The sequence below is a fragment of the Dermacentor andersoni genome, chromosome 3 (genome assembly GCF_023375885.2).
Source record: "Dermacentor andersoni chromosome 3, qqDerAnde1_hic_scaffold, whole genome shotgun sequence".
Taxonomy (NCBI): Eukaryota; Metazoa; Arthropoda; class Arachnida; order Ixodida; family Ixodidae; genus Dermacentor; species Dermacentor andersoni.
In genome coordinates, this window is record NC_092816.1 from 63,539,067 (window position 1) to 63,559,100 (window position 20,034).

Consider the following 20,034-nt stretch of genomic DNA (forward strand, 5'->3'; position numbering starts at 1 on the left):
CGCTTGGAGCAAGTCAGACTGTACTTTGTATTTTGCCTAATGACGTAATTAGTTATTGTTAATTAATTACGTCATCGAATTGTATAATCGGGGCAAAAGTGACACTGAGAAGATTGTGCGCCATCGTTGAAAATTTGCGATCCAGATTTCTTTTGCTCAACACGTGCTACGTAAAGGTTCTTTTCCAAACAGAGCCCACAAAATACGAAAAAGGGCTGCGCGACATTAGTCGCGCCGCACTTTCTTGCGGGCTTTCGCGGGCTTTCTTCAAAAAGAATGGCCCGACCTGCTCCAAGCGACCGCAAACAACATTATCTTGGTTCTGTTTACACTACTGGAAGTGGTAAGGGAACACATCTACCTAGGGCAGGTAGTGACCGCGGATCCGGATCATGAGACTGAAATAATCAGAATAATAAATAAATAAAATGGGCTATGGTGCGTTTGGCAGGCATTCTCAGATCATGAACAGTAGGCTGTCATTATCCCTCAAAAGAAAAGTGTATAACAGCTGTGTCTTACCAGTACTCACCTACGGGGCAGAAACCTGGAGGCTTACGAAAAGGGTTCTATTTAAATTGAGGACGACGCAACGAGCTATGGAAAGAAGAATTATGGGTGTAACATTAAGGGGGAGGGGGGGATAAGAAAAGAGCAGATTGGGTGAGAGAACAAACCCGAGTTAATGACATCTTGGTTGAAATCAAGAAAAAGAAATGGGCATGGGCAGGACATGTAATGAGGAGGGAAGATAACCGATGGTCATTAAGGGTTACGAACTAAATTCCGAGAGAAGGGAAGCGTAGCAGGGGTCGGCAGAGAGTTAGGTGGGCGGATGAGATTAAGAAGTTTGCAGGGAGCAACATGGCCACATGACCGGGGTAGTTGGAGAAGTATGTGGCCTTTGCCCTGCAGTGGGCATAGCCAGGATGATGATGATAGTGTCCAGCTACGTGACGCTCGCATGTTAAAAAAAAATTTTGGCACAAGTTACGTGGGAAGCTCGGTCGTGGGAAGCATGGACGTAACGATGTCTGCGATTCTAATTTCTCTCGCGTCAATTCAACATGGCCAGCGATGCTTTCGCATAACGCGCTCTTCGTTTTAACTGGAACGAACATTGTGGACAGCACGCTTTCGCGGAAAGAACGTTGCCCTCCTTATCAGAGGACGAGACATCCGCGACGCGAGCAACGCTGAACATATGCTAAACAATTGAACAATCCGTTGGATTCGCTCGGCTCCGCTGGATTGGCTCGCAAACTTCCTTTGTTCACGTGCATGCAGATGTGGACAACGTCCTCTCCACTTTTCGAAATGCGACGATGTGCCTGCCAGGAGTACAATTGTTCGTTCGTCGTTCCCGCTGGTGCTGTCATGTGTTCTATATATATATATATATATATATATATATATACCCTCGAAGGCAGACCGCAGCGGCATCTGCGGTATATACATATAGTTTTGTTAATAAACGAAGTGGAAAGGAAATGTTGTTATGATATTTTACTTTTCCTCACGGAAGAAATAGTTGATGTCACTTTCTTTCTTTTACTTCAGTATTTTTTTTTTTCGACGACTTTGTTTTCTGTATTGCACGTATGTCGATATGGCTACATTTCACAGTGTTTTATATACAACAAATAAATGCCCTATTATCTTATGCGCGGACTTTCATTGACGTACAAACGAGGAATGTACATCGAGAAATACCATTCCAGCGTGTGAATATAACTGGACCGCGCTAACGTCCTTAAGATCATCAAAGGCGGCTGAGGCTCATACCGAGTCTCAACGATTTTTGACATTTTCGCTGGTTATACCGAGTGTATTTGACGCACAGGCGATGCTGCGCTTTTGAAATGGTGGTCACACCGTGAAACAGTGCTCGGTATGTCAAACTTTACGTCGTCCGCAGAAAAGAAAGAAAGAAAGAAAGAAAGAAGGAATAGGCGGCGTCCGTTATATTTTAGTACCTCGAACGGTCAGTCGCGCGGCAATTTTGCGTGTATTCGCGGGCTTCTTTCACGCTCGGAAAAACACTTTTATGTAGCACGTACTGAGCAACAGAAGTTGTATCGGAAGTTTTTTATGTTGCCCTACACTTTTCTAATTGACTATGTTAATCTAACTATTATATTGGAGAAGTTTATTAATGAAGTCTAATGATGTAATTAAGCGGAATGCAAAAAAATTATCTGAGTATCTCCCAAAGGACGCCAAAAAACATTACCTTGGTTCTGTCCAGCTACGTGGCATTTGCATAATTTTAAATCTGTGTACGAAAAAAAAAATGACGGAGAATATGCAAGTACACATACAGAGTTGAGTTTCGCGTGGGTTTCTGACTAACCGCACGAAATTTCGCAGGAAAAAAAAAAGTTCTCGAAAGAGCCTAGATTCTTGCCAGAGAAGTCGAGGTCCATGAACTTGCCCAGCACTTTAGACAATTTCCTTTCACTAGAACTTCGTTAGAACACGGCTTCTTTTTTTTTTTTCCCCTTTTCTCCCTCTCCTCGTTTCTTGCCGATCGGTCATATTTTCTGCATCGCAGTCAACAAACGCTGTGCGTCATATGTATGCGTACGCACGGCTCAACGTCTATCAGCGCAAACCGACCGGTTTAGCTTTTCTCCTCCGCTTTGGGGCACTGGTTCAAAACAAACGCACGTGAGTTGCTCCGGCGTTTGCGTTGCTACAAATCGCGTCGGTAAAGGTTTAGCAAGAATTCTTTTTTGTTTTAATCTTTATTTTTCGTATTCTTCCTTTTCTTAGGAACCACTTGGCTCTTAACCTTGTCGTCACGTGACACTTGCTTTACTTGAGCGAATTGAGCGTAACAGAAAGATGACAAAGCGGAAAAGAGAGAGGGGGGTCAACCACACACTGTACCCTCACGTACGATCAACCAACTTGCCGAGCGGTTGATTCACCGACACGTTCGGCTTGTATTTTTCAACGCACTTAGCACGCAGTGAGAGAGAAGGAGAGAGACGGTCGTTGGCCGTCGTAGGAGAGGAAGGGGGTCAAAAGGGAAAACAAAACCGCGCCGTAGCACTTTGGAAACGACCGCGCGTTGTTGCGCCGCCTCCTAACAGAGAGCGATAGAGAGCGAGTAAGCCGAGGGCTTTAAACTGCGCGCAAAGTATAAACAGACGTGTTTACGGCCCGACCACGTTTGGCGCGCTCGCATAAAAAGGCAGGTCAGGAGTCTCTTATCCTGTACGCGTATGCCGCTGGCAAAAACAGATGGAACGAAACGAGAGAAAAAAAGAAACGCAATAGAACGGCGAGGGTGCATTCCCTGAGAGGCGAACGACGAGAGATACAAATCAATACACACGGCGCGTGCCTTCTTTCAATTGCGTCGGACACTGGTTATGTTTCCCGGCGCAGTGCATACGCTTTTCGGCATGAATCGCAGACGCGGTCAAGCTTTCTCTCTCTCTCTTTCTTGCAATGCGATAGGGTAGGACTTGCCCTGCACCGGCTAAGTGCGGGGAACCCACGTGCACCGGCCGCGTGTTTGTAAACAGTGCTAAGGAGCACGTTCGCGCCGCGAGCTATTCCTCGGCGCCCTTAGGGTCTCGTGCTATTATTACTATTGCCCCGACTGGCAGCACTGCGGGCAGTCTGTGTTTGTCGTTCGAAGCGCGCACCGCAGTGAGCACCTGCTGCCGTCCTAACCGGCGGCTTAGGACGCGAAGGGAAACCCTGTACACAGACGGTATCTTTATCGTATCCTCTCTCTGTCCTTCTCTCTCTCTCTGCGTGTGTGTGTTCTCGCTCTCTCTGCCGTTGCTCTTTTGTATTTCTTTCGGTTGCTCCTTCCTTTATGATGATGTTCTATGCTGTCTTTTTTTTGGCTTCTGCTCCTTCTCCGGCAGAGCCTCGTCTGTTTCTGTTACAGGCGAGTATTAGCTCGAGAACGACCTATAGACCGTTTCATCGGGCGAGGAGGATAGGGCGCGCGGAGAGCCTTTCCTCCTCTCTGGCTTGGGCGATCCGGCGCGGCGCTGCTTGAAAGTATTGCTGTCGCGTGCTGCGGAACGATTTCGAGATGTTTTAGATCGTACTTTGTGAAATTTACGCCATGTTCGTTCATGTAAGGTCGTAAGGGAAGCCTTTCGGTGCATCGGTAACTACTGTAGGCAGAAATATGTCTTGGGGGCGCAAAAATGTGACTCGCATAATCAGCCGCGGTGTACGCGCATTATCAATCGCGGTGCATGTATGCGTTGTTTACTATTTTGCTTATATCGATTTTAATTCAACAAAGAAAACCGGCGTATCTGTATTAGCAGCATTAAATGGTAAATCAGCTCACTGTCTGATCGATCGGCGTAGGGAGTAAAACATAAAACGTAAGAGCGCATGCTCGTGCACGGCCAACCTAAGGCAACCATGAAACATCTAAGCGGCAGGCGCTATCAAATATTTGTGATACACTGGCATCGTTCTCACGCATTTCAAGTGTAGTATGCTTGAAATTACCATATGTCTACGCTAGCCTTGCTGCATGAGACCCGTGGCGCTGCTCAACACAGCGATCACTGCGGTTGGTGAGCCAGCGCGATACATATATAAGCTGTGTGCTTCGGCATTGCCTTTTTGGCCTGTATACAGCCATAATATATGAGAGGGTTCGCATAAAAAGAATGCGATGGCTATTTTTTTAGCGCAAAATTTCCGTAATACGTGTGAGTACGTCGTAGAGAACTGAACGAACACAACCGAAAAAAAAAATTCGGTTATCATCCTCTTTCTCTAAAAAGCAAGAGAAAACGGGCTAACGTCTCACAACGTTTATAAATATAAAACCGCTGATGCCGTATGCTTGGACCATGCGCTATATAGAACAAAGATATCTGTAATTCAGCACCTAATACTGCTTAGGACGCTCGCGCAGTTCGTAAACGGTCGCTTTGCTGGACAAGCTTAATTCAGACTGTATAAGGTATGCTGCTATTACTAGCCAAAACTATTTTATTCATGGGTGGAAACCTCACCCATCCAACCAAGTAGTCACGCAATGTAACCTGCAGCGAATAGTTTGAACACTTGTCAAAGTATAATAGCACAGCTCCTATCGTAGCAGAACGGTACCCACGCTGTTACGATCGTCGCGTATGTTTCATGGCTCCTAAACCGCAGCTTAGAAATAGAGGATAATACTGTAATAAGGTCACATTACTGATTGGAACATTCGGAAATACACAATTGATCTCCGAGGCTGATTGTAGGCTCAAATATGCGCGCGCACATCGCGCTGCGTGTTCCGTCCACCTCAACGCCAGCAGAAATTCCGGCCATGACGCCTTAAACCACTTCAGCAAGTCTCACAGAACCGTTTACCATGTAGAAGACGCGCGTCATACTAAACAGAAAGCACGACCGCGAAAACAAACGCCAGAATCTGCCGCCGAGCGTATACCTGCCATGCAAAAGACCGCTTTCACACAAGCCAGTATGGCGCTGCTCATAGGCGGCGCCACTGCGTTCACAATATGGCGGCGCCTACGAAAAAACGGTCTATAGGGTAAAGCACTTTACTATAGAGGCGCTGCGTGCGCCTCTCGCGTGACGTCAAGGCACGGACTCGCGTCTGTCGTCGGCTGCAGTTCGGGCGGTGTCCGGGCGCCTTCTTCAGTGTTTTCGTTTATTCGCTCTCGTTCCCTCTGCTTGTATACTTATGGCGGTCGTCTCAAGTATATTTTTGCGACATCTTCGTTCGTGAAAAGTTATTCTTAAAGAGCTTATTTCTTTAACAATACAGTTTTCAGAGGCGAAGCTACAGTGCCAGCCGAAAGAGCTCAGACCAGCCCATTGCGGCTTTTTCATACGCGAATCGACAACCGCAAAAATATAGCATACAGGAATACCTGCCGCAGTGCAACAAGTATGTCACAACGGCTGGCTATATATATGACTTCTACAACAGTTACTTTGATTCGCTAAAACAGGTTTGCTCATTAGTTCATGGTATATTATCTAATTTTCTCATTTCTTCACAGAAATGCTCAGCAGTAACACGAGGAGCTAATTAACACTGCAGTTTAGATTCTACCAGCACCACTTGCTTCTTTAACTGCTTCTCACAATTAGGTGGTTCTTCACGTGTTTATTGTAAGTGACGGTAGTTTGAAGTAAATCTAATTGAGGCTTACATATGTTTGCAGAAAACGAAAACGAATGTACCAATATATATTCCCTTTTCTGTGCTACACGTTCAACTCGCTTGAGCAATTTATTGGTGTTTGTTGCTTGAAGAATATGCATGACGAATCTGTTTGGCGAACTGACACAGGCTGCTCGGCCCAAATTTTTTTGTGAAATATACCTTTTGGACCGTATGGCTGCAGCCAGAAAGAAGCCGACGCGTCATTCATTAGTAGTATGGGACGTATTCAAGATATCACAATTCCCCAGTGGAGGGTCAAAATCAAGAGAAATATGTAACGCTTGTGGTGTCTTCTTCATGAAGGTTTGCTAGGTTCTCTTTTATGTACTGACGAAGCGAATAGTTCTCCGTTTGTATAATTAAACAACGCTGGATCGAGACATGGTGAGGCCGAAGTTGCTTGCATTTTCCTTTTCTAGGCACCCTATACTGCGCTATAGTACCTCGAGTATACTTTAGGCATTGCAGTTGGCGCTGTAAAAAACGGCTTCATGGTTTCAATTCGAAGTTGTAGTGACCTGATGGGTTTCGCGAACAATGCGTGCCTCGCCATAACGACAGTCGGTTGCTATCGTTGCTTGAGGGGTATGTCAAACTGTCGATAAAGGCTACTGAGGGCCACCATGAAGCATTTGTTCGCTTGCAATTGATTGGCTCTCGATCTTAACCACGAAACTTTTCTTTCAGATGATTGCTACTATGGTATTTGTGAATCAACTATGTAAATACTCTACAAGATGCGTCGTCGTGATAGCAGCCATGAGCAAGTCGTTTTACGGGGGCCTGTTTCAGAGAGTGGTGAAAGTAGCAGCAAACATTTTCATACGAAATGCGCTCCTAACTCCTTCTCTTACGCATCGATAAAGTGACGATATTTGAACTGAACAACCCACCAGAGTAATGATAATCATGATGACAGCTTCGCTGGGCATTGTCTTTCTAACGCGGAAAACATGTTGACACCAAATACCAAGGTATTTCTTCCATGTAAAATGCAAGGTCTCTCTCAGCTAAGCACTAAGGGAATGTCAAGTGTTTAGCGAAGCATCATACACAACTTCGCGTGTTGAATTTGTAGACATTCTTTTTACGCAACATTTATGGAAAGACACGGCGCATATATGCATTGAGAAACCAGTAGACCCCTTCAACGCTACATAGCTTGCGATATCCAAGCCTCAACTGTTCTCGACTCACGCGCTTTTGAAAAAAGGAACTGTGGTTCAGGCATGGCAGCAGAAAGAAGCCGACATATTCTTCAATAATTATGTACGGCTCGAGCCACCCATACCCCTATCATACACGAAGGGAACGAGCGCGCGCGGCAGCCGAGCGAGTCAGAGCGAGCGGCGTCCTGGCCGTGACGTCACTCGCGAGGGGGCGCCACTCCAAGTTCTCGCCGCTAATAGAAGAGAGGGCCGTTATTGCGTGTTTTGATCCGTTGCAAACTTCCGCCGTCATTACAGTTTTAGTACGACAGCAGTTGCGAGCCTATAGGAAATAGGAAAGTATAGGAAGGAAAGGTAGGCCGCCGATCTCGCTTGTGTATTCCGTTCGCGCCGGCAATGTGCCTGTAACGCGGTGAAGCACCGCGACCACGGTATAGCGCACCGACCCGACTTTTCAGCTTCGTAAATTGTAAACATTAAACGTTAAGTGCCATCAAAGGGCAACGGCTGGTTTGACTCTCGTTATGTCCACGGAACGTTGTCATAGCTTTTTGCAGGAACACATAGAGATAAGGCGGACAATGGCCTGCATTCGCGCGGAGATACTATGAGATTGCATGCAGTTTTAGAAAAAGAAAACACAGTGGAGAGAAGGTGTGCATTCAGCAAGCTTTACTGAAACGTTCGAAGACACTCGCAAATATTTGGGAGACTTTGATCAATATTTGCAGATTTGAGGATGGTGCAATAACCTTGGGGACCTTGAACAAGATTGGCCTGGCACTTCGACACATTAAGGATGTTTTTATCTCCTGTCACAGTAAATAAGTACAACAGCTGGAAGGAGGTCATTTGAGTTCCGATTATTTCCGTCTGCTTCTTTTTTTCTTTTCGTTCGAACATGATAACACCTGGATATGGGAATGTTTATGCGCCATAAAGCTCTGAAGAGAAAAGGTAGCCATACAGTAACCCCTCGGTATAACTGGATACAAATATTATGGCCAGGACAAGGTCTGAAAACAATGGTGTAAAAGATAAGGAAGTTGAGTGGCGGGAAGGTCAAGGTCCTTTCGAGTACTGTCCGTTCTTTGTATTGGTGGCCTCTGCGGCGAACCACGATGTCAAGTGCTCCTAAACGACCACGCGTAGCTCTTCGATGCTAATCCTGCAATTCTGAATATCTGAATATTTGCCACGCTGGGTTTGGTGCTCCAAAGTTCTGATAAAACTACTGGTAACTTAATGCATGGCCTAAAGTAGGGTTTCTGATGCATTGAGTAGAGTTTTCAGTGGTTAGTTCAGCAAACAAATTACTTATAAATAACTACTATACTAACAAAGCGCATGGTCAAACAAGATCAATTTTCTTTAGGAATGTACTCTTTAGGATCAGAAATAAGGATGAAGTTCTAATTTTCGGTGGTGTGAAACTGTGTTTCTTAGACATTACAGGGTTAAAGAGACCGTAAAGAGAAACACCGATCAGTCTAGGCTGATAAATTATCATTTGAGAACAATATATTCATTAATTCCGTGGAATGATGTTGATCGCTAAAACAAAAAAGAAACGGAAAGGCAAACTTCAATACATGCGCAGTATGGGGGACTAATACGACGAATTGCGTCTTCGACCGGTCGCTTCAGGGTGCTGCAGCAGATGTGCGAATTCGATATGGGCAGGCATTGATCAAGCTTCCTATCGATGACAAGCGATCTGTAATAGTGGTAATAATCGGGCTGAATTGCAGACATCGTAGCTTTGCTACGACTCGTCGTAGCACTCGTCGTAGCAGTGCCGGAGCGCTCTGCAACGGATCAGGGGAAGATGCCAAAAGTAACTGTAAGATTCGAAGGAAACGACGCCAGCTCACACAGGAAATTGTGTCACGTATGATTATCCTCAGCATGACGTGTTTGCACCATGCCGTCACTGACTGGATCTTAGAATTAAAGAAAGAAAGAAAGAAAGGACATCTGGTCGCAACATGCGAGACGGCGTGTACCACTGAAGCTCTTCCTTCAAGTTTCTTTACCCCTAGCCTGTTCTGTAATACCCGTGTAGTGATCATAACGTTTTACGCGATATATCCGACATCGGAGAAAAACAAACAAAATTATCCGAGTTGTCGGCAGCTACAGTGCTAACTACATAAGTTGTCGAATTTGCGCCGCAGATTAATACGGCTCTTCCCAACATTTCACAAACGTCAGGATCGCACCGAGTTTATGCCTCGCTAATGTATCTTAGGATCCTGATATATACATAATCCATATCACCAGCCGCCTTGTGTGGCACAAAAATGGTTTAAAAACATATTTATGGCTATATTTCCCACAATTACGATCGTGGATTGAGAAATCTGAAGAAACACAAGCTGCTTATACAACACTTCGAATTGTTAGCGGTTCGTGAGAAAAACCTTCGATACTTTACCAAAAACTCAATTGGAAATAGCTTTCTTTATTTTCCCCAGTTTTTCGACTTTCACACGCAGGCATAGAATGTTCACTTCATACTAAAAAAGGCTTTTGCGACAAAACACTACTCACGCGAAAGACGACGACACCACGGGCTCTTGTGTGTGTTGTTTTGGCGCAAAATCTTTTTAGTATGCAAGATCACCAACTAGCCGATGCTGCACAGTGAAGTGCTGGCGGACCAACTCAGGGCTGTCCAGAGGGCCCGTGTGACGGCAGAGGGGCTCGGCCTCTCTGTCCCGACGTGGGAGCGGCCCGCATCAGACCCAGACTGATCCCTCAGGACCTAAATAAAGTTATTCATACCATACCATACCACACCAACTAGCCCAGCAGTTAACTCTTCTAAATGTTCACTTCGTTTAAAAAAATGAGAACAGATAAGGTTAATGCTGCGGCCTCTTCCACACTTGGGCAAATGATCTATCCTAAGCAATTCATTCATTCATTCATTCATTCATTCATTCATTCATTCATTCATTCATTCATTCATTCACTGAGTTTGAGTCTATTCAACCACATGGCAGGTACATAAGAGTGCACATGGACGTGGTTTGGTGTTCATTCATTCGTTAATTTCTTCGTCCGTTCGTTCGTTCAAGAGCATTCGCGCGTGATTTCTCGAGGGTCCCTCTTGGTGGCACGCTGACGCAACTGCACGCGGCGCCGACGCAAAGCCATCTCTCACGCTGTTCACGGCCAGCGAAGCTCCCGCGGCGCCGGCCCAAGCCATACGCACGCGCGCGAACACACCCGAAGGGTGACGAAACAGCCGCGCCCCAGTCGAGGAGCGAACGCCAACCAATACACATCCGGCGCGTTGACTCGGGCCGTCGGGAAAGAAAGCGCAGCAGGAGACGGCACGCGTGGATCGCACTCGTAGTGCGGGAACTCTAGCGTGCGCCATAGCCCCCGATCTAGGAGGCCATGTCTAAGCCCATAAAGCTTCTTAAAAGGCAACTCCGGCGACTTTTTGACGATGTCAAGATAATGGAACATTTAGGCTCCGAGACCCCCCCTGAAACGCGTCTGATAGAAGAATGGTTCCGCAAACTCGAGAATAAATTTAGATCATCAAAAAGGCGCAAGAACGATACCGAAGCCTGGCCAAACAGCCGAGCGAACCTCTTAGTACACACCGTCACGAGTGTCCCCGAAGGGGAAGGCGCGCCAGTCATACCGGTCATCGCCCGCTGGCAGCGAAGAGCAGACGCTCGGCTGTAACGTGATCGTGCCGGACGTTCGGGTGACACTGGCAGCTGTACCGGCTTTTCGGATGTGTCAAGTATTCACAGTCATGATTCTGACGAATTCAATAGCCGCGAATCGTCGTTCTCATTCGACCCGCCGCCACGAGAGCCAGCGCCCGTGCTACATATCTTGCTGCAACATGTAGACCGAGGGTAGCCTAACCGAATTAACGCAGCAAGCTGGGTGAGTTGGTGACTGAACATATTCCTAGGGGTGGGCAGCGCAACCCGGACGAAAGACAAAAGGAAGTGCACAGTACGAACGCAGACTAACAACTGGTTTATTTTTTTCAAACAATTGATTAAACATGCAGCCAATGTGATCATGCGATGAACTGACGCTTAAAAGTGGTGAAAGTGTGCCAGCCTATCTTGCCATTCAAAAACTCCGTTTCTGTATCATGCAGAAAGATAGAAGTCTGGTAGATGCGTGTGCCTGAGTTGACATGCATGAAGTCCTCTTTTCAGCTAAAAACTCGTTAAACGAGATTTGCAATCGCGTCAATAGACCTAAACAGGCGTCCAAGGCCATGTGCCTCGTCGAACACGCGGGGCAGCTCGTGGCATGCTCGGTGGGAGTGGTCTACGTCATTCCACTTTCGTGCGGCAAAAAGAACTTTGAGCAGACGGGACGCTGCCTTAGGGAGCCTCACCAAGGTGCCATCAGGAATGCAACCGGCTCGAATCTGGCCGTGCATTGTCGAAATCGCCCATGCGAACCTTTGTTCGAAACAAACCGAAATATCATATAAAAATGGAAATGAAATCAACTGCGAGATAGTGGAAGCGTACTTCATGCATGTCAACTCAGGCGCATGCGTCAGACAGACTTCTACCTCTCTTCATGATAAGGAAACGGAGTTTTTGAATGGCAAGATTGGCTGACACACTTTCACTACCTGTAAGCGTCACTTTATCACATGATCACATTCTCTGAATATTTAATCAAATGTTTGAAAAAAATAAACCGGTTGTTAGTCCGCACTCGTATCGTGCGCTCCCTTTTGTCCTTCGTCCGGTTTGCGCTGCCCACCCCTAGGAATATGTAAAGTAGCCTGACCACTGATTTTATACGCGCTGCTTGCCATTTGAGGTGTTTTACCCCTTCTGAGGGAAGCGCTTCGCGTGCTCACTGTAAGATGTGGAGCACGACTTTTCGCATGTGCATCCCGCAAACACGTAACCGAACGGTGAATTTGTTTACATCGGCAGGTACAGCGACCACTCGTCGTTCGCTTGAGATATGCTCATCGGTGACATCAATTAATGTCAGCACATATCAAAACAGGCAGATTTTGTGCATGTAAGCACCGCTTCATCACTCTGAATCGCGCTGATACGAGCGACCACACACTTTCGAAGACAGCGAGCCGTTAGTACAGGATCGTTGTTGTGCTGGCTACTTATTCTTCGTATTCTCTTCATGCACACAATATGTTCCGTAAAGTAGACACAGATGGGGGCTTTGCGCGTATGATTGTTCTTTTACAGAACGCGTATTTTTCTCGCGGAAACGCCGACGCCGGTATAGACACCGTTGGCAGCTGAACGAGGCGGTTGTTTATTCTGCTGTATCGAAGGGGCCTTGCTTGCTGCCCTAATGGGATACGAGGCAAGCAGTGCACCTCGGAAGCCGAATAATGAGTCTGCATGACAATACGTAAAAATGCACCCACGTTCGTAGTCGAATTTAATTTAGGGAGGTGTCGGTGAGTGCGGCGGGCAGTTTTCCGTCGAAAACGGCAACGTACCGACGTCGATACTGCTCCTTGTCGTCGCTTCTCGCTTTATGTGTGTGCACTGCACCAAATGAGGAATGATTTATTTCAAACCCGTATGGCCAAACCTGAACTACAGAAGGAGGTTTCTTCATCCTGATGGTTTAACCTACAGCTTCAGGTCAGTCGCTCAGGTCCGCCAGCAGTAGAAGCATGAACTACGCGACTGTGACATGTAGGCTTAACCGAGTAGGCTTAAGGCTTGCCGAGTAGGCTTAACCTCGGCACTTGCCACCCATCTATTACACGTCCACAGGGAACGCGACTCCTCGCGACCGCAACTTCCATGCACTCTGTAGCTCACGATCGTCGACTCCTCGACGCTCTCGCCGCTGTCGTCTGCATGATCCCGGCATGCTCTGCATGGAACACTCCTGACGTCATAAACAATGTGGTCTGTAACTGAGGAGGCGGTAAGGTAGGGTGTTCGAGGCAATAAACTAAATTCATTTGTAAAAAAAAATATCTGCAACTCTCAGACCTGATTTTTTGAGGACATGATGGAATTGCTCAGAGAAACGTACCCAGCGAATTTCATCGACATCCGATGACATCGAAAAATCGCCGGAGTTGCCCTTTGAGGAAAATTACTAAATGGAACTTTGGCTCTATCGTCTATACGGTATCGTCTACGGGAGCTGCAACTATGGCGCTTCAGCCAGCACGAGAATGATGGTCGCTACATGGAGCTGACTAAACTTCGTCCTTCTGGCTTTAAATGGTTACGCAAACGCGTCAAAATTTCAACAAAGTATTACGCCCTTTAAGTGCACAGATTCGCGACAACTACGCGAATGCGCAGAGACTTATTGCCTCGCCGTGTTTGCAAAATTATGATTGCTCGCCAAATCAGAAATATAAATCGCAAGAAATGACGCCACAAGAACGCCTAAGAACTCACAAGAACGAATGTTAGACGAATCCCATGTGCTACACCCATTACATTACGCAAGACAACCCTATCACACATTTCCCGGTTCCCACCATGTCTTTAAATTAAAATTTTTAAAATTATGTTGTTCGGTTTCACGTCACGTAACACCACTGGCGGTTCTCAGGGTTTTGAGAACCGCCATATATATATATATATATATATGGCATACGAAGCCAACAATCAAAGACACCAAGTACAACACAGGAGAAATTACTTGTACTTACTAATTGAAATAAAGCAATTATAAATTAATGGAATTGAAAGTGGATGAAAAAAACATCTTGCCGCAGGTGGGGAACGATCCCACGTCTTCGCATTACGCGTGCGATGCTCTACCAATTGAGCTACCGCGGCGCCGTCTTCCCATCCACTTGCTGGGGTATTTGTGTGTTACTGCTATAGAAATCATCCTGGGAGTGTTAGTGTGGCCACTCGCAAACTTTGGCGGCGGATGTGGAACATCCTTTCTGCCGCAGGCGTCACCAGTACGTGATCTTTTTGGGTGAAGGCAACCGGTCAATAAACCCACACGTGGTACCTGAAGGCATCAATGTTGCCGGATTTCATGTCACTCGTTTTCAGTGTCAGTTCACATTCGGCGCTTATTGCGCTGTATTGTACGAACTCTTTTTTTTTTTCGCCTTTGCGCGCGCGTGAAGCGCCGATAGAACATGTGTTGAGATCGCCCTTGCGATTGAAACTCGGTGCCGATGTCGTCCGTTAGTCGGTGTCTCCATATTAGATAAACTCCCGCTGCCCGATGAGCACGGTACGTATACACCGTCTCGAATCCCTCTGCTGCCAAATTTCGACCTAGATGAGACGAGGGACTCCGAACCGTAGCTTTTTAACTGCTGCAAAAATCACTTACACTGCATATCCTACCCCCCCAGCCCCCCTCGCCACCTCCTCCACGTAATTCTGAACTTTGTCTAGCGAAAAAAGGAAAAAAAGAAAAAAATTAACCTGATGTGTTACGTGCCGTAACCGGGATTTTGTTACGAGGCACACCGCATTGTGGGGGACTACGGACCAGCCTCTGTCACCTTCGTGAAAGCGTACATATTCTAGAGGTTCTTGCTTCCTCTCTATGGCAAGTCTATGGTCTATGGCAAGAAACAAATCGGGTGTAATTCGCTTCATTTGGCGGGCTAACGTCTGATGCAACTCACCAAGAGCACTCCAATTTTTCAACTATACCTTCCTTATAGTAAACATTTTACTTTTACCCAAGTTTCATTTTATACACCGGATAGTTCTAAAAGGACCCACTGATATGTACCCCCGAACTGCAATTAACACAGCACTGATAATGTGCGCCAAACTACGCAATGCACTAATATGACCGCCCTTCGTCCTTGGTGATCGTTGTTCTCACCCCAGTTTTGCTGCAATATGCGCGTACGCCGTAACAGACTGCACTTTCTCCAAAACAGGAAGTGAACTACATGCTTTAAAATGCGCTTCTGTGTTAGATTCGAACATCCTAGCGCCCCCTGTATATAACTCAGATACCCAGCATCATTCCTTATTTTATATGGTTCGAAGCCCGATTGACGTTCGACGAGGCTGTGTACAAGCCTCTGTAGTAACAGTTTTGCCCGTGCTACCTTTACTGCGCAACCGCTGCAGCATTAAACCCATTACTTTCCTCGAGACCTGCACGTGTCCGACTAAGGACAAAGGTAACGACATTGATCAAATTATCTCCCCTAATTTATTTCCGCTACTTACAATTGTTATCCTAAACTCTCATTGGCACTCGGAACCAACCTTTCTCGCCCCATCTTGCGTCACGAACAGCTTCGGTCTGGCATGGGGCCAATAGAAAATAGCCTCGAAACTGACCCAGGAACGTAGCTCCTCTTCTCCAAATATTATTCCCCTAACTTGTTACCTGGCTGGCTACCTAACTGGCTACGGATGTCCTTCCAGACTTATACGGGATTCGCTTGTCTGCAATAAATACAAGATGCGCGGCAATACCAATCAAACGTGCTTTAATACCGAAATAAACAATAAAGAAGATCGTCATTACGGAAGACGACTCTCTCCCGAGAAGGTCCTGCCGGCAGCGTTGATCCACGCCACCCAGGCGCTGCAGCAGCCCCCGACATCCTCGTCACCTTCGCCGCGTCAGCTCCCGGCGACGGAGTGCTCGCCCTCATGGCCGCTGCTGGTGCTTCGGCGCTCCTTTCCGCCGCGGCTCGAGGCCGATGCGCTGCAGCGCCTGGAGCTGCTGCGGAACCGCGGGCCGTCGCCTAGCACTCGCGGCCGCCGCGACTGCTGGAGGACGAGTGCGTGGATCTCCCGCGGCTCCTCGCACTGGCCTCGGCCGAGTGGCTCCTCCAGCAATGGCGACGCTGCGTAGTCGTTGCGGTGGTGTTCGTGCCGGCTAGGGTCGCACTCGAAGAGCCGACGTGTCTCTCCTTCGAGCTCGACGACTTACGCTTCCGAGCGTCGCGGCTGCTGGAGGGGGACGAGTGCGTCGATCTTCCGCGGCTTCTCACTCCGCCACTGCTTGCCTCGGCCGAGTGGTTCCTCCGGCAATGGCGACGCCTCGCTTTCTTCGCGGCGGTGGTCGGGCCGGCGACGGTCGCTCCAGTCGCACTTGTTGAACGGGAACTTCTGCGTCGCTTATTCTTTAGCACGCTCCATTCCTTGCTCGTCGTGCGAGGTACTGCGTCGGTGTCGATTTCCGTCCGCGCGACTCCATCTGCAAATCTCGTCTTGAGCGGCTTTAGTGACGGCAAGGACAGCGTCGCCGGCTTCGCCCTGGTCTCCGTCGGTTCCTCAGCGTCCTCTGGCGCCGCCGCTCGCGTCCGCCAAGCAGGGAGCGCCTCTCGCGGCGAATGACCACCGCCGTCGTCGGTCGCGTCGCTAGGCTGTCTCGTTCTCATCCTTCCGCTCGAGCCTTGCTTCGGTTCTTGTGCCAACGTTCCTCGGGTTTTTTTCGCGAGTTCCTCGCGTCGGCTAGTCTCGAGACGCCGCGGTGCTCGCCGACTGGTTAACCGAAGAACGCCGAAGGCCGTCCTCGGCCTACTTGCTCGGACAGTCTCGCAGGGCCACTCCTGAGCGGGGCTCGGGAAGCAGGTCGCAGGGTGGTTGTTAAGGAACAACTCCGGGTGGTTGGTAAGGAACAAGCCTAGATCGAGGAAGAACTGCGGGAGTCGGGCCGGCGTCCGGGCAGGGCGGCTGCGCGTTTGACTGGCGTTCCAAAACCTCGTCACGAGCCGTAGAACACGCGCGGTCCCTGCGCTTCGTCGTCGTCTTCGGCACGTGAGACGCATCAGCTTGTTTGGTTGGTTTATTTTATTTGTTTTTGTTTTTTCTGACTCGTAGCTCCTACCCAATATGTGGAATTTGGCCGAGAATGAAGTGGACCAAACTAATAACTCTGTGAAATAACATCTCAAATTGAAGTTTGCAAGAAAAATATTTAAGACTTCAATGTTATAATGCAAAAAAAAGGTGAAGAAAGAAAAGGAACAGGTAGTAAGACAAGCAGGTTTATCAGGGCGGTCGCCTATAGAATCAATTATATATTCCTAGACGGCGACGCAGACAGCCATTGACACCGCTCTATCCATGAGTCGAAGTTCCAAATAAAAGTATAACGGCGATTGCTTGCGAACGTCAAGCTTGCGAAAGCCGTTCTTCTTTTTTTTTTCGTGAAATAGTAAAGCACTGGCATGACAAAAGCGAGTAATTAATACATTGTTTAGTTTTCATTAGGATATGTATAGGAGGAAACGCGCCAGACTAGCCCTGTGTAAGTTAAAATTCAAGGCAGGAAATGCGACAGCGTAATTTTCACCGCACGAGCATTATTCTGTGTGATTATTCGCTGTTCGTGCCGGCGTGCGCGGGAATGCGCGCCGTACCCATGCGACAACGTTAATGAAGCGTTGGTAACCAACGCATCTGCAGAGTTCCTTAGACATTTGCATCTTGGCCGCAACGCTCTGGAGAACAAGAACAAAGGACGTTTCCGGCAAATAAATGCTTTTATTACGCAATGCGCAACTTGGAAGATTGCCATTGTTTGCGTGGCCTACACTCTTAAGCAAATGTATACACCCTTTGCTTGCCACACCTTGCCACACAACAAAAGTCGTCATCTGTCTTGCTTGCGTTTCCTTCCTTAATAACGCTGCTATCGCTACTTTCCTGGGGAGAAAGCTGTGCCATGCTGATAACGTGCATGTCGTTCGTGACTGGTAAGTGCCGGGCTCGCAGCATTAAAGAAAGCAAATGCGTACAAGATAGATGACGGTTATCGTTGTGTGGCAAGATACGACCGAAAGGGTGTAATTTTGTTTTAGAGTGTATAATATAGCAGTCTACACTCTTAAAACGGTTCCACCTTTGGGGTGTATATTTGTCCCACAACAATAATCGTCATCTGCCTTGCTTGCGTTTCCTTTCTTGAAACTCGGCGCTCGCTACTTTCCTGTCGAGAATGCTGCGTCACACTGATAACGCGCATGCCGTTCGTGACTGGGAAGTACCGGGCTCGCAGCGTTAAAGAAAGGAAACGCGGGCAAGACAGATGACGATTATTGTTGTGGGACAAGATACGCCCCAAAGGGTGTAAATTTTTCTAAGAGTGTACGCTCTAAAAAAACGTTTTCACCCTTTGGGTTGTATTTTTTCCCCAAGCAATAATCATCATCTGTCTTGCCCGCATTTTCTTTTTTTAACGCTGCGAGCCCGGTACTTCCTAGTCACGAACGGCTTGCGCGTTATCAGCTTGACACAGCATTCTCGACAGGACAGTAGCGAGCGCCGAGTTTTGAAGAGAGGAAACTCAAGCGAGGCAGATGAGGATTATTGTTGTGGGACAAGATAAGCCCCAAAGGGTGTAAACTTTTTTTTAGAGTGTAGCGCCGCCCCCTTTTACATTTCTCTTCGGCGGCGCCTTCTAGCGTTTTCACACGCTCATAATGTCAAAGTATAGCGTGTAGAAACGTGGTTTACATGATCGACCAGAGTGGGTCGACTCGGAAGTCGAGTTGACCCAGGCCTACCCGACGACGTTTACACGCATCTTGCCTAGCGAGTTGGGCAAGTGGAGTTGACCTATCTCTTACCGACGCTCGCTCTGCTCGACCTGCTAACGTTTACAGCGTTACATGAACTCGACCACCGAATTTCGACTCGACAAACCTTCTCGAACCGCCTCTGTCGGCTTCGTGAAAACGTGCATCCTCTAGAGGTTCTCGCTTTCCCGCTAGTATATGTGAAACAAGAAATCGGGCGTAGTTCGCTTTATTCAGCGGGCTAAGGTCAGATGCAATTCACCTAGAGCACTCCAATTTTACCACCATGTTCCTTACGGGAAACATTTTACTTTTACCTAAGTTTCCTTTTACACAGCGGATATTTCTAAAAGGGCATATTGTTATATACTGCATAGTACATCGAACTGCAATTAAGACAGCACTGATTATCTTTCACAACGCGCCAAACTACCTCATGCACTTCAGTGACTGCGCATCGTCGTTGATGATCGTTCTTTTCGCCCCAGATTTGCTGCAATATCAGTGTACAGACCACGCCGGAATTTCTGCCAAACAGGAAGTGCACTACGTCCTTTAAAGTGTCCTTCTACGTGTTGAATTCGAACATCCCCAAATCGTTATCGACCCTTCTCCAGTGCAGTGGAGCAAATTAGACCCCACACCTCAGGTCTTTTCACTTATTGCGATAGCATTTATATGGACACTCCAGGCGCATTTCTGCAGTCGCCGTCGCCGTGAGCCTCCGTATGCGTGAAAGCATGTGAGGGTGAGCCGGCGAACGCGGTGCAATCTCGCATGCGCGAGCGAGGAACGCGGCTCGGATTCGTGCCGTCTCCTGTGGTGCGCGAGGCAGGGGGGTGAGGCATAGAGTTTCTCACTATAACGCCTAGAGGGTAATCTGGCGCCACCGTCTATGGGAGTTTCTTAAGGGGGCGCCGTGCCGTCATGGGAATGACGGTATATGTGTCTGCGAGGCTCGTGTTGGCTGGTGTTGTAAGAGGCTTCGTCTAAAACGTGGATATGGCTACGCAAATAACGCGTTCTCAAAGTAAAATCTTCATAAAATTTTTCCATTCACGCATATTACATCTTTACTCACCCACGATGCATGACCAAGCGAAGAGAAGCAAGAACAGACGACCAACTGTTTCAAAGCGAGCGCGAACCTTGTCGCCTGTCCTCCAACTTTAGCGGCCCGCTGATACTTTTTACGTAAC

The 20,034-nt window shown here is 47.6% G+C and overlaps 1 protein-coding gene and 1 non-coding gene across 2 annotated transcripts in view; one reads left to right on the top strand and one right to left on the bottom strand.

Annotated features, from left to right (window-relative positions):
- Positions 1-20,034, top strand: part of LOC126546882 (transducin beta-like protein 2) — a 282,624-nt gene that overhangs the window by 125,906 nt on the left and 136,684 nt on the right. The window lies entirely within an intron of this gene.
- Positions 14,076-14,147, bottom strand: TRNAT-CGU (transfer RNA threonine (anticodon CGU)). Its single transcript has one exon. It is a non-coding gene; the product is annotated as a tRNA-Thr (tRNA).